Below are 15419 nucleotides of genomic sequence, written 5' to 3'. Positions count from 1 at the left end.
CTGACAGCCATCTTTTATTGGTCCCTAAATCAAAACGGCCAGGAGGAATGTGAATTTCATATGACATTTGAGAAATATACATAACATATATCTTATGGAATATCGTAAACAAGCTTGTCAAAATCCACGATTGCCTCAAGGCATCTGATCAGTCTCAAACTCAAGAGCACAGCTAGGGATCAAGGGGAATGCTGATATGAAAATTGAGACATATCCATCCAAAAATGGCCACCTGTTTTCGAATTAGTCCAAAAATGGGACAATGCACAACTAGGGATAAATGATAACATACATATAAAATTTGAAGATGATCCATCCAATGCTTCTAACAAAACAGAAATCAGAAAGAATTAGTTAAGGAAAGACGCAGATACGTCAAACATGATGTTGCCGATGCCATCTACGGGGTAACTATACATTCGATGACTAGGTGATGACAAGATAATAACAATACCTTTAAATCAGTAAAAGTATATAAAAAATGTCAAATGTCTGGGCATCTCTAACCAGCCAATCTTACCTAACAGTATATCAAACATGTCAAATGTCTGGGCATCTCTAACCAGCCAATCTTACCTAACAGTATATCAAACATGTCAAATGTCTGGGCATCTCTAACCAGCCAATCTTACCTAACAGTATATCAAACATGTCAAATGTCTGGGCATCTCCAACCAGCCAATCTTACCTAACAGTATATCAAACATGTCAAATGTCTGGGCATCTCCAACCAGCCAATCTTACCTAACAGTATATCAAACATGTCAAATGTCTGGGCATCTCCAACCAGCCAATCTTACCTAACAGTATATCAAACATGTCAAATGTCTGGGCATCTCTAACCAGCCAATCTTACCTAACAGTATATCAAACATGTCAAATGTCTGGGCATCTCCAACCAGCCAATCTTACCTAACAGTATATCAAACATATCAAATGTCTGGACATCTCTAACCAGCCAATCTTACCTAACAGTATATCAAACATGTCAAATGTCTGGGCATCTCCAACAAGCCAGTCTTACCTAACAGTATATCAAACATATCAAATGTCTGGGCATCTCTAATCAGCCAATCTTACCTAACAGTATATCAAACATGTCAAATGTCTGGGCATCTCTAACCAGCCAGTCTTACCTAACAGTATATCAAACATGTCAAATGTCTGGGCATCTCTAACCAGCCAATCTTACCTAACACCTCAACCTCGCATAATGTTAGTGGTTCGTTATCATCTAAAAACTTTCTTATCATCACAATCTGTCCGAAGGATCCGATGTAGAATGATCTGGATTCCGCTTCGCCAATGTGTTCAATCTGTTTACAACATCGGCTGCGATCATTCAAATAGTTTTTGGAAGTGTTTGATAAGCAAATTTCGAAATTCCGCAAGCGTTTATCTGAAATAAAGAACAGTATATATCAGTTTAAACATATTGTCCTTGTAAAATTAAAAATTACTTCAAGAATTATTTACTTTTAAGAAAGAATCAAACGCAAAATATATCACTGGATACACATATTCATCCAAACCCAACCTTGTATTTCAAAAGTGTGTCACTCATCAAGCCTACCCATGGCTCCCTACAATACCATATTTAAACAGTCACTCATCGAACCTATCACGGACCTCAAACATAACAGTCACAGAAACTCAAAAACACCTCCCCATGTACCTCAACAATAACATGTTCACAGTCACTCACCACACCTACCCATGTACCTCAACAATAACAGATTCACAGTCACTCACCAAACCTACCCATGTACCTCAACAATAACAGATTCACAGTCACTCACAACAACAACCCATGTACCTCAACAAAAACAGATTCACAGTCACTCAAAATACATACCCATGTACCTCAACAATAGCATGTTCAGTCACTCACTAAACCTACCCATGTACCTCAATAATAACAGATTCACAGTCACTCAACAAACCTACCCATGTACCTCAACAATAACAGATTCACAGTCACTAACCAAACCTACCCATGTACCTAAACAATACCAGATTCACAGTCACTCAAAACACTACCCATGTACCTCAACAATAACAGATTAACAGTCACTCACCAAACCTACCCATGTACCTCAACAATAACAGATTCACAGTCACTCACCAAACCTACCCATGTACCTCAACAATAACAGATTCACAGTCACTCACCAAACCTACCCATGTACCTCAACAATAACATGTTCACAGTCACTCACCACACCTACCCATGTACCTCAACAATAACAGATTCACAGTCACTAACCAAACCTACCCATGTACCTCAACAATAACAGATTCACAGTCACTCACCAAACCTACCCATGTACCTCAACAATAACATGTTCACAGTCACACACCAAACCTACTCATGTACCTCAAAAACAACAGATTCAAAGTCACTCAAAACACCAACCCGTGTGCCTCAACAATAACAGATTCACAGTCATTCAAATCACCTTCCCATGTATCTCAACAATAACATATTCACAGTCACTCACCAAACCTACCCATATACCTCAACAATAACAGATTCACAGTCACTCACCACACCTACCCATGTACCTCAACAATAACAGATTCACAGTCACTCAAAATACATACCCATGTACCTCAACAATAGCATGTTCAGTCACTCACTAAACCTACCCATGTACCTCAATAATAACAGATTCACAGTCACTACTCAAACCTACCCATGTACCTCAACAATAACAGATTCACAGTCACTCACCACACCTACCCATGTACCTCAACAATAACAGATTCACAGTCACTCACCAAACCTACCCATGTACCTCAACAATAACAGATTCACAGTCACTCACCAAACCTACCCATGTACCTCAACAATAACAGATTCACAGTCATTCAAATCACCTACCCATGTACCTCAATAATAACAGATTCACAGTCACTACTCAAACCTACCCATGTACCTCAACAATAACAGATTCACAGTCACTCACCAAACCTACCCATGTACCTCAACAATAACAGATTCACAGTCACTAACCAAACCTACCCATGTACCTCAACAATAACAGATTCACAGTCACTCAACAAACCTACTCATGTACCTCAAAAACAACAGATTCAAAGTCACTCACAAAACCTATCCATGTATCTCAACAATAACTGATTCACACAGTCACTCACAACACCTACTCATTGACCTCAACAATGACAAATTCACAGTCACTCACCAAACCTACCCATGTGCCTCAACAACAACAGATTCACAATCACTCACAACAACAACCCGTGTACCTCAACAAAAACAGATTCACAGTCACTCAAAATACATACCCATGTACCTCAACAACAACATGTTCAGTCACTCACCAAAACTCCCCATGTACCCCAATAATAACAGATTCACAGTCACTACCCAAACCTACCCATGTATCTCAACAATAACAGATTCACAGTTACTCACCACACCTGCCCATGTACCTCAAAAATAACATTCACTGTCACTCACCAAACCTACCAATGTACCTCAACAATAAGTGATTCACACAGTCACTCACCAAACCTAAACATGGACCTCAACAATAACAGATTCACAGTCACTCACCAAACCTACCCATGTACCTCAACAATTACATGTTTACAGTCACTCACCAAACCTACCCATGTACCTCAACAATAACATGTTTACAGTCACTCACCAAACCTACCCATGTACCTCAACAATTACATGTTTACAGTCACTCACCAAACCTACCCATGTACCTCAACAATAACATGTTCACAGTCACTCACCAAACCTACCCATGTACCTCAACAATAACAGATTAACAGTCACTCACCAAACCTACCCATGTACCTCAACAATAACAGATTCACAGTCACTCACCATACCATCCATGTATCTCAACAATAACAGATTCTCAGTCACTCACCAAACCTACCCATGTACCTCAACAATAACAGATTCACAGTTACTCACCAAACCTACCCATGTACCTCAACAATAACAGATTCACAGTCACTCAAAATACATACCCATGTACCTCAACAATAACAGATTCACAGTCACTCACAACACCAACCCATGTACCTCAACAATAACAGATTCACAGTCACTCACCAAACCTACCCATGTACCTCAACAATAACAGATTCACAGTCACTCACAACACCAACCCATGTACCTCAACAATAACAGATTCACAGTCACTCACCAAACCTACCCATGTACCTCAACAATAACAGATTCACAGTCACTCACAACACCAACCCATGTACCTCAACAATAACAGATTCACAGTCACTCACCAAACCTACCCATGTACCTCAACAATAACAGATTCACAGTCACTCACCAAACCTACCCATGTACCTCAACAATAACAGATTCACAGTCACTCACCAAACCTACCCATGTACCTCAACAATAACATATTCACAGTCACTCACCAAACCTACCCATGTACCTCAACAATAACAGATTCACAGTCACTCACCAAACCTACCCATGTACCTCAACGATAAATTATTCACAGTCACTCATCACACTTACCCATGGACCTCAACAATAACATGTTCACAGTCACTCACCAAACCTGGCCATGTATCTCAACAATAACAGATTCACAGTCACTCACCAAACCTACCCATGTATCTCAACAATAACAGATTCACAGTCACTCACCAAACCTACCCATGTACCTCAACGATAAATTATTCACAGTCACTCATCACACTTACCCATGGACCTCAACAATAACAGATTCACAGTCACTCACCACACCTACCCATGAACCTCTACAATAACACATAACAGTCACTCACCAAACCTACCCATTTACCTCAACAATAACATGTTTACAGTCATTCACCAAACCTAAACATGGACCTCAACAATAACAGATTCACAGTCACTCTAAACACCTACCCATGTACCTCAACAATAACATGTTCACAGTCACTCACCAAACCTACCCATGTACCTCAACAATAACAGATTCACAGTCACTCACAACACCTACCCATGTACCTCAACTATAACAGATTCACACAGTCACTCACCAAACCTACCCATGGACCTCAACAATAACAGATTGACACAGTCACTCACCAAACCTACCCATGTACCTCAACAATAACATATACACGGTCACTTACAAAAAAGTTTCCAGAGTGCTTTTTGACGACGTCTACCAATCTGGAAAATATTGAAGCAGTTGATTCCTTGAAAGAAAACAATATATCTGATTTTTGATATCTGATGATAATATCGTAATTTTGAAATTTGTACTTACATGCATCTGATCCACTTTTACGATTTGATATGACAACCTGACTGATGTTTGCGATGTAGCCAAGATTTACATTCCACCATCTGTCGCCGGTGTAGAGCGTGTGTGTACACGTGCCATCATCAAACTTCGGGCTCCGGTTGCCGTCCACGGCCTTTGATGCCACGCCTTGGTAAATAACAGAGGATTGAGAAGCATTCTTGTGTAAGGCGATGTTGGGTAATGTACAGGTGTTATCTGGAATAAATACACCACAGAGGAATGAATAAGGAAAGGAATGGAGGTGTTGGTGGGGATGAAAATCTACATGTGGAAAAGGATGTGGTAGGGGATGTAGACAGGGATGTAGACGAGAATGTAGATGGAGATGTAGATTGAAATGAAGATTAATAATGGGTGGGGATAAAGATGGAAAATAGAACTGGGAATGAATGGATTGGTAGGTACATTGTTGTTTGGAATGCCCACGGTCAAATGCAGGATCATGAGGATTGGTTACAGATATTTTTATACTCAAGTCTACAAAATGGTCTGCTGAAATGACTAATAGCGGACTAAAGCCCGTTATAGTCTACTTATCTGCAAAAAACCTAGGAACAAAATAATATGGAACTGAAAAGGTAACTTTCTTGTTATTCCACTTATTAAACCTGATTTGTTTGCTTTCACATACCTATTTCCCCTTCAGTATGGTGTAACATGGTCCAAACAAGTAGTCCAAAACACATTGACGGAAACCTCATTATGATTTCTGTTACAGAAGGAACATCTCTACTTCGTAAATATTTGGTAACATAGCATCAAAGCGTTTATTCCAAGTGGTCTCGTTGCCTTTTCAATGTGGTATTATAATATCCATATATCAAGTGTTCTTGTAAAATACATATTTCCTCATTGCATAGTTTCATCACTTTCTGTGAAGATCAATAATGTTTCCTTTTTAGTGTATGTCAATAAGTATCATATATATCAATTTCTGTAAACAATAACAATGAGAACAATGTCATATCTCTTCATTCCTTTTCCATGTGCGTGTCAATTGGTATTCGTATCACTCTATTTACATGTGATATGAACTGCTTGTCTTTCCATACATATATTGTATCAGTATAAATATGGCTTTCTCATAACCTCTATATTGTGTCCTGGTGACACAAACCTTGATCTTCTGAGCGATTTCTGTTTCGACGAGATCATTCTGAGACACAAGTGATGCCTTGTTGGACGAAAACGAGCTTGATACGGATGACTTCTGTTTTCAACAAGGTTCACCTAAAAGGCACATCTTCCATGCTTTTCATGATATTGTAAAGCGGATATGATAAATAATTAATTCCGTAAAGTGTTCCCTGACAATACATTGAATTTGTTCTGACTCACCTCTACTGTAGTCTCAGTACCAATATCAATAGCAACATCCGGCAGAACTGGTGCTAAATCTCTTACTGTGGTAGGAAAATGGAGCACCGGGGAAAAGCTATATTGCAGGGCAAGGCACCCAAACCAATTATTTCTCTTTCACGTTCGAGGAATCGAGATTCAGATATTCAGGTGAAATGCAGCTGCATTTAATTGACCAGGTAGACGACGAGTTCCATTTTGTTCTGATCTGTCCACTCTATGTAGATATTTGTAAAATAGAATTCAATGAAAACGATTGCTGGTCCAGCTGTTGTAAGACATTTCTAATTTCGAAATACACGAAGCGTGGAGACGGAGACCGAAAACCACTTTTTGTCCCTGCACCATTCAACGCCATGCTCAAAGAATGAATTCCTGTAAGTTCGGGCGTCAGACAAATTTTGAAATAATGTTAGTGAACAATACCGCAAAATTTAGAAGATTTCAAATGCAAATATTTTCAAAATAACTTGCATAACCCAAACACGTAACCAGGAAATTTGTTACTAGGTGAAAATATAGCATTCCTTTATGTGAGCGAAATTTCCTTGTTTGATCCTCGTTTTCAGGACAAAAGCAACATTGATTTAATGACGTTACAACAACTTAGCTTACAAGGGGTCTTTTTTCAATAATTTCTTTAGTCTGGAGAGTGAAAGTAAGCTTAAGTCAGCCATTTAGAATGAAAAAATGAGAAAAATAGGTATTTTTGCCTTTTTGTTAGCTTAAGTTGTGATTCTCTCGACTCCACTTTTAACCAATAGACCGAATATGTATGACTCTAAAATATCATTTTATGTCAATGTCAATATTCACATTTATTACGCTGTTATTGGTATTTACAATTTCATTTACTATTTTAAAGACAGAGTAGACGTACACATAAAAATAGTAAAAACCCATCCACCATTGACGCAGTAGATTAAACAAGTATTCGTGCAACGTACCCAGATATTTTGGGTTAATTTCAAAACAAAACAAATTTATTTGCCTCAATAATCTTTTCATATCCTATTGTGTGCAACTCTAGTGTGTTTGTGGTCTTAATGTAATGTGTTTTACTTGTTTGTGGAACATCCTTATGGATTCATGGAAATAACAAGATGAACACCATAGACTATGCTGGTAATTATACACAATACACGATCCTATCCATCGCAACATTTGGGTGTGAACTGAATGTTGTTGCTATGGTATATTTTGACATGGTTTGTTGACGACATGGTATATTTTGTCATGTTTTTTGTCGACATGGTATATTTTGATATGGTTTGTTGTTATCGACATGGTATATTTTGTCATGGTTTGTTGTCGACATGGTATATTTTGACATGGTTTGATGTCGACATGGTATATTTTGTCATGGTTTGTTGTCGACATGGTATATTTTGACATGGTTTGTTGTCGACATGGTATATTTTGACATGGTTTGTTGTTGTCGACAAGGTAAATTTTGTCATGGTTTGATGTCGACATCGTATATTTAGTCATGGTTTGTTGTCGGCATGGTATATTTGTCATGGTTTGTTGTCAACATGGTGTATTTTGTCATGGTTTGATGTTGTCGACATGGTATATTCTGTCATGGTTTGTTGTCGACATGGTATATTTTGTCATGGTTTGTTGATGTCGACATGGTGTATTTTGTCATGGTTTTTTGTCGGCATGGTATATTTTGACTTGGTTTGATGTCGACATGGTATATTTTGTCATGGTTTGTTGTCGACATGGAATATTTGTGATTGGTTTGTTGTTGCTGTGGTATATTTTGTCATTGTTTGATGTCGACATAGTATATTTCGTCATGGTTTGTTGTCGGCATGGTATATTTTGACATGGTTTGATGACGACATGGTATATTTTGTCATGGTTTGTTGTCGACATGGAATATTTGTCATTGGTTTGTTGTTACTATGGTATATTTTGTCATGGTTTGATGTCGACATGGTATATTTTGTCATGGTTTGATGTCGACATGGTATATTTTGTCATGGTTTGTTGTCGACATGGAATATTTGTCATGGTTTTGTTGTTGCTATGGTATATTTTGTCATGGTTTGATGTCGACATAGTATATTTTGTCATGGTTTGTTGTCAACATGGAATATTTGTCATGGTTTTGTTGTTGCTATGGTATATTTTGTCATGGTTTGATGTCGGCATAGTATATTTTGTCATGGTTTGATGTCGACATGGTATATTTTGTCATGGTTTGATGTCGACATGGTATATTTCGTCATGGTTTGTTGTCGCTATGGAATATGTTATAGTATGTTGCTTCTATCGTATTTGTTGCCATAATATGATGTTGTTATGATACGTGATGTCAAACTTTGTTGTCGCTATGCTATATTTTATCATAATTTGTTATCCTTATGATTTATGTTATAAGAATTTATTGCTGTTATTGTATATGTTGTCATGGTTTGTTGTTGCTATGGTATATGTTGTCATAGTTTGTTGTTGCTATGGTATATGTTGTCATAGTTTGTTGTTGCTATGGTATGTGTTGTCATAGTTTGTTGTTGCTATGGTATATGTTGTCATTGTTTGTTGTTGCTATGGTATATGTTGTCATAGTTTGTTGTTGCTATGGTATATATTGTCATAGTTTGTTGTTGCTATGGTATATGTTGTCATAATTTGTTGTTGCTATGGTATGTGTTGTCATAGTTTGTTGTTGCTATGGTATATGTTGTCATAGTTTGTTGTTGCTATGGTATATGTTGTCGTTTGTTTGTTGTTGTCATGGTATATGTTTCATCATTTGTGATCACTATAATATATATTGCCATTGATGTTTCTTTGCTAGATAACGTCATGGTTTATTGTCACCATGGTATATGTAAATATCATTATCCCATATATTGATCCTTGGTGATTGTTTACTGATACTCTACAATAAACAACACCACTACCACTTTGCTGAGACATAAATTATTCTCTGTAATCAAAATCCATTTAGATTCTTTTATTCTATTTTAATAAAAATTTTCCAATGCTTAATTGACTTTGTGCGATTTTTATGTCTCATGAGTAAACAACCAATTAACCAAATATGGAAACTCGCATGGATATTTTAACATTTCACATACAGTATTCAGTTTACTTTCACTCCCATGAAATATGGCATAACCGAAGCAGTTTGCCAGAGAATAATAGATAACAACCAAATGTTCAAACAAGTATAGTAATTATGTTGTCTTTTAGTGACAGCTTAGAACCCGACCCAAAAATATATCTGTCGTTTCGATTCACTATCTCATTATTTTGTGGCGTCACAATACATGTGATGCTAGAAACCGCCCACTACTTTGTTGATCATCAATCGTCGTTCTATGTTTCAAATTTAAAATCATATATGTGCATGTCAAGACACTAATACTGAATGCTATGAAAATTCATTTTAATTGTTTTACCTACTATATCACGTCTTACTGAATGGAGAGAGGAGAAACTGTGTTCTTCATGGCCATATTGACGAGGAACATATAGGTATCCTATTAATGTTAATACAGAACGTTTTGTTTGATACCTTACACGTTCATATATGTTGAAAGGCGAAGATAACCTTCGGTGTAAAGGATGTGATGAGCCATTCACCGTTAAACATTTTTGTTGGACTGCATTGACCTTCTCTCTACTCCAGATTTTTTTATCGTAACGTTACAAGTCTGAAGACCCATTTTGAAACAGCTGAGATTTGTAAAATTCTAGGTTTTCTGAAAGATGTTGGTCTATATAATTGACTTTGACTTACCATCTTAATCTTTTGTGATAATATACTCATTTGAGATTTTTAGCATTTGTCTTTTATCTTTTAGTTTGTTTAATGTTATTACCTGTTGGATCGCTGTGTGTTTTACCGTTTGATGACCCTAATGACTTTTTATGTGTTGACGAGCCGTTGAGAATGTAATAATAATAATAAAGTGTTGATTGGTCATGAAAAGACATTAGATAATTACCATATGTATAAATGATAATGATACAAATTAATCATAAACATCAACATCCGTTGTACTATATGACTATATAGTTGTCCGTAACAATATCTATTGTATATCATTGGATGAGGCACAAGCTAGCGAAACTGTCGAAGTGTTTGCAATAATCATGCCGTCTTCAGCCTCAGGTACCTGCGTGAAATAGTCACAAAACATCGGTAGTGTCCTTACTTACCTGAAAAGCCAAACAAAAATCACCCAAGAGCTATAAGGAAACTTTATTAACAGACTGATCCCGTTTTCAAGTGATTCAATTTTGACTCTCGGTGCTCAAAGTTTAGCAAAGATTGCCGTGCAAGATGTCGACAACCTCATGCATTGGAAAGTATTCTATTCTATTTCTAGTTACTTTGTTGTTTCCATGGTTCTCATTTGTGAACATGACATTACAACATTTACTTGGATTGGCCAGAATTTACACAGCGGGTGTAGTCGATGAAGCAGGAGACGTATTTCCTTCCTGGTCTTATTCTGGTTGGGTTTTTCAGTAGTCTAGGCATGAATTGTTCTTTTATTCATATTTTGTCCTATTACCACATAAACTGAAGTTGAATTCAGTTTCTGTCAAAGTATCTTAATTATGTCTCCCAAACGAAATTGGGGACCTGACTTCACAAAAAGTGATATTTCTTTAGAGTCAGCCCGTGTCTATGTTATTGACCTGATCTTTCAATCCATGCTGTCAATCAGTAACGTTCTCTACTATGAAAGCTCGTGCGGTGCGGGCATTGGTTCATTCTCAGCTATAAGCAAAGTGGCATCGAACATTTCCAAAGTGGCGAGCTCTTGATGCTGTGGTGTGCTTCCTGTGAATGAGTTCCTTCCAACGAGCTCTTTCTCAATTCGTCTACCGCCTTTCACTTGCTTTATTAGTGTAATTTGTTAAAGTCTGGTATTTCCGTTGTTTTCGTCATGTTAGGTATCTCATTACCCCCTCCCTCTCGGAAGATACTGAATGTAGATTCTTATTTGTTTTGTCATAGTTTGTTCGGGGCGTCCTTCACAAAGACGTCATCTTCGGGTTTCTACACTCAGTGTCTCGCGCCAATCTTTTCCGAACGTCGCCTGTCTTTCCAAGTGTTGCCGAGAGCCCACATGTGGACTAAGACAACAATTAAATACTTCCGGGTTTAGTACCCACGAATGAAGTCCCTAAAAAATGTATGTATATTAGGGAAAATAATAATAATAATAAAAGAATAAATTGTCTTAACACTGCAATAAAAATGACGGCGAGACTCCCCAGCCTGGATCATGCCTACAGCCCTTTCTCTCTGTACTTGTGACAACCGGGGCATAATGATAAAGTTGATAAATAGCAAGATTCGGTAATTTCTAAGTCCGAAGGATCTAAGGAACAGTTGTCAGTTTGAATGTTTAGGAAATTCAAGCGAAGATACAAGTTAGTCGCAGAAAACCTCGTGCAGCTCTTTCGCTAATACAGACTTTCACGCTTGAATGATTTTGGTATCCCCCTTGGATTTTGTAATGTAAAACATTACCATTTTCTAATATTGCACAAACGTCATTTTGTTTTCACTCATTTACAGGTATTCGCCAAGGAAACATGTTAACCTTTCTTTTTTTGTTGAGTATATGTTACACATTTGCTAGTCCGTAATTGTACAGTAAATATCGGACTCATTTTAATTTAAAACTGTAACCACTTAATATCACTGATGAGAGGAGTAAGGGCAAAGTTTTTATAATGTGCAGTTTAATTCATTACTTGGCTCTACTGTATGTAACTTGTATGTTGTGTAAGGACGTGTGAATGCCACGTTTTGGACCAAACACATGCCCACCATCCTCCCTATCTATTTTAATGGATTTTTACGTCCATTATTATGACCGTTTTAGCGGACGAAAACATTTTACTCTATCACGGGAGAGCGGGTCGTTCCCGGTGGTAATGCTATACCGGAAGCAAGCCCCCGCCATCTCACCTAAGTCCAAAAAGCAGTTTAATGTACCCCGGTTGGTCACGTATCGATATTAAGCTAATAAGAACAGATACTACTTTGATCCTAGCCAAAAGCCCGAGAAGCGATGTTTGAATGCCACGTTTTGGAGCAGAGACGCTCGCACGATCGACTTCTTCTTTAGGAGTTTAAAGTCCTTGTTTCCGGTTATAAGCGAGCCTAGGTCACTACCCACCATCAACCCTTTCGTATATTTTTTATATATGTCCTATAGAGTGTTATGTGTTGGTACACACTCATTTGCATGCATGATACACAGTTTCACTTAAAATTCACTGTTGCTAATAAAACCTACCTGTCGAGAGGTATTTATGTTTAAAATAGCAAATTACGTAGCAATATTTTCACGAAAAAACTCAAATATGGTGAGATTTTGGAACTATTTTGTTCATTTGTAACTATATTAATGCCTATGGGATATCATGGATTACGTCCCCTTATCGCTAGTCGAGTCATAGCCATGTGAGCGCTCAGGTAGAATGGGATCAGTCATGGATGAGTGATTTTATCATACCTAGACTCGGAGATCCGTGCAGTCATGGTCACATAGGTATCTGCTGTAGCTTATATAGAGGTTACACATCTACTAGTCCGTAATAATACGGTACAATACATGTCGGACTTATTTCGAATATTAATCCGTGATTTCATAAATATCTATGTTCAAAATCACAAACAGATAATCAACCACCTTCAATTATTATATTAAAAATAAAAGGGTTACAATTCAGGTCAACAATATCTTATGAATAAAAACCTTACATTTTATCATATGAGCGCATATGGTTAGTTATTTCGAAGGACGCGCCAGTAAACCCCCAACTGAGAAGTCACGTGGTTTACCTGGACATGTGTGAACTATAACCATCTCTTTCATGGGCTAATTTCTCATCGTCTGACTCTATGTCCTATATGATAGCACATTACTTCAGTCAATATACGAAGAAATCATCTGAATTGATCAGGGGCATATGATAAAGACACTCCTGAATTTTGTTTAAAACAAATAAAACTACGAGAAGATCGAGAATTTGAAAACACATTTCAACATAACAATTGATTATTACTGTAGCAATTAAAGTTTGAAGAATAACAACTGAAAATTCTTGATTGAGGATTCGGATCGGAAGGGATCTTCAACATATACGGTTAACTTTATCTTAAAGTTTCCCATTATACCAAAGAAAATGATAACAATTATGAGAAACTGATTAACCACAGCACTTTTAAAAAGACTTTTTTTCTCTACTGTGGCAATGCTTCTATCCAATATAAATACATAATACAGAGCAAATCTCGAATTCATTGAACTTGTACATTTTATTTCTCATTAAGGTTTATGACATACATTTGTATATAGCAGTCAATGAGTCAGTTTATTTATGTAATTCATTTCGGCTTGGTTGTTGCAGCATCAATCCATGCATGATCTTAATTTTTAAGCAACAAGTCCGGGATTTTTTTAATTTTATCTTTTTTTTGCAAGTCCATTATAATGATACACAATATACTACAACATAATTATTTTTTCTTTTAACAGTCTTGAAAGTCAAATTCTATGTCAGGTAAAACCAGAAACATATTTCTACTTTTCCTAGTTATTTCAAATGCTAGAAAATGCATGTTTGTACCTATTTTGATATGTGATTATTATGAGTGCTAATTATAACATATAAATTGATATTTTCTGTACGATATTGTATGATGGAATATTTTGAATTGAAATACTATATCAATAATAGTTAATTATCTTTGCTTTCTTTATATATCATTTTTTCTAACCAAAAACTCCTAATAAGTCTTTTTCAAAACAAACAGTATTGCAGAAATCTCACTTTTTAAAATTGATCTCGTTAATTCTGTGACCAAAAACAAAATCGGTTTACTTAGATTCTTTTAAAAACGAAACGCGGGTTTGAGCCATTCACAACTGAAATACCACCCTATTTCGCAGAAAGTAAACTGTAAATCTGTGGCACTAAAAATGTCATAAATTTTCTTAGGTATGAATATGAGTCAACAATTTCAATTTGTCCATCAGAAAATGTACATCTAGCTTGATTCCTAAATTTCCTTTTTGTGAAAATTGTAATTTGAGTTTTTTTTTTTTTTTTTTTTGTATATCAATATTTAAATATTTAACTTCCAGATTTGTCAATAATCGTTAAAAATATTAAGAGTTATATGTAATCCTTTAGCAAATACAAATAGAATTAAAGTGTCATCTGCATATAAGAGAATATTCATTTTAAAAAATACGTCAATATTTTCTGAGAAGAAACCAGGTATTCATATTCTTCATATTCATTGAGCAATTCATCTCATCGATATATAACAAAGCGATATAATTATATTAATATTAATACAGGTCAGCTTCGTGTGAAAATACTCACACAGGTAATTAATGTAATTAATATGTATGCATAATCTAATAATTAATAAATGTGCACATATCGTAATTTGTGCTTCTATAATCAATATAGCAAATGTAATTATTCATGGCCACATCTTTACAAAAAAGACATTGAACAATATTACATTACAATAGACTATTTATTAGCCATCAAAGTGGATCGCAGTAAATTTGCATAGTAAATGAACTTTCCTAGTTTATTCAATTCTTTAGAATTTCCGGAAGATAAAAATAGGATTAATTTATAGACAGAGGGGTTCCTACGATAGTATGTCTTGATATATTTACATCTTAACTCTAAGAAGAAGTGACATTTCAGAATAACATGAAATTCATCCTCTACGTCGGA

General features: G+C 36.3%; 1 pseudogene; it reads right to left on the bottom strand.

Annotated features, from left to right (window-relative positions):
- Positions 1–12562: 12562 nt before the first annotated feature.
- LOC132555870 (U2 spliceosomal RNA) lies at positions 12563–12726 on the bottom strand (annotated as a pseudogene).
- Between the last annotated feature and the right edge of the window lie 2693 nt (positions 12727–15419).

Source organism: Ylistrum balloti, unplaced genomic scaffold (assembly GCF_031769215.1).
Source record: "Ylistrum balloti isolate Yb309-2 unplaced genomic scaffold, AGI_CSIRO_Ybal_v1 Utg370520, whole genome shotgun sequence".
In the NCBI taxonomy this organism is placed as follows: domain Eukaryota; kingdom Metazoa; phylum Mollusca; class Bivalvia; order Pectinida; family Pectinidae; genus Ylistrum; species Ylistrum balloti.
Note: the sequence above shows the minus strand (reverse complement) of the source record. Positions and strands in the feature narration are given on the sequence as shown.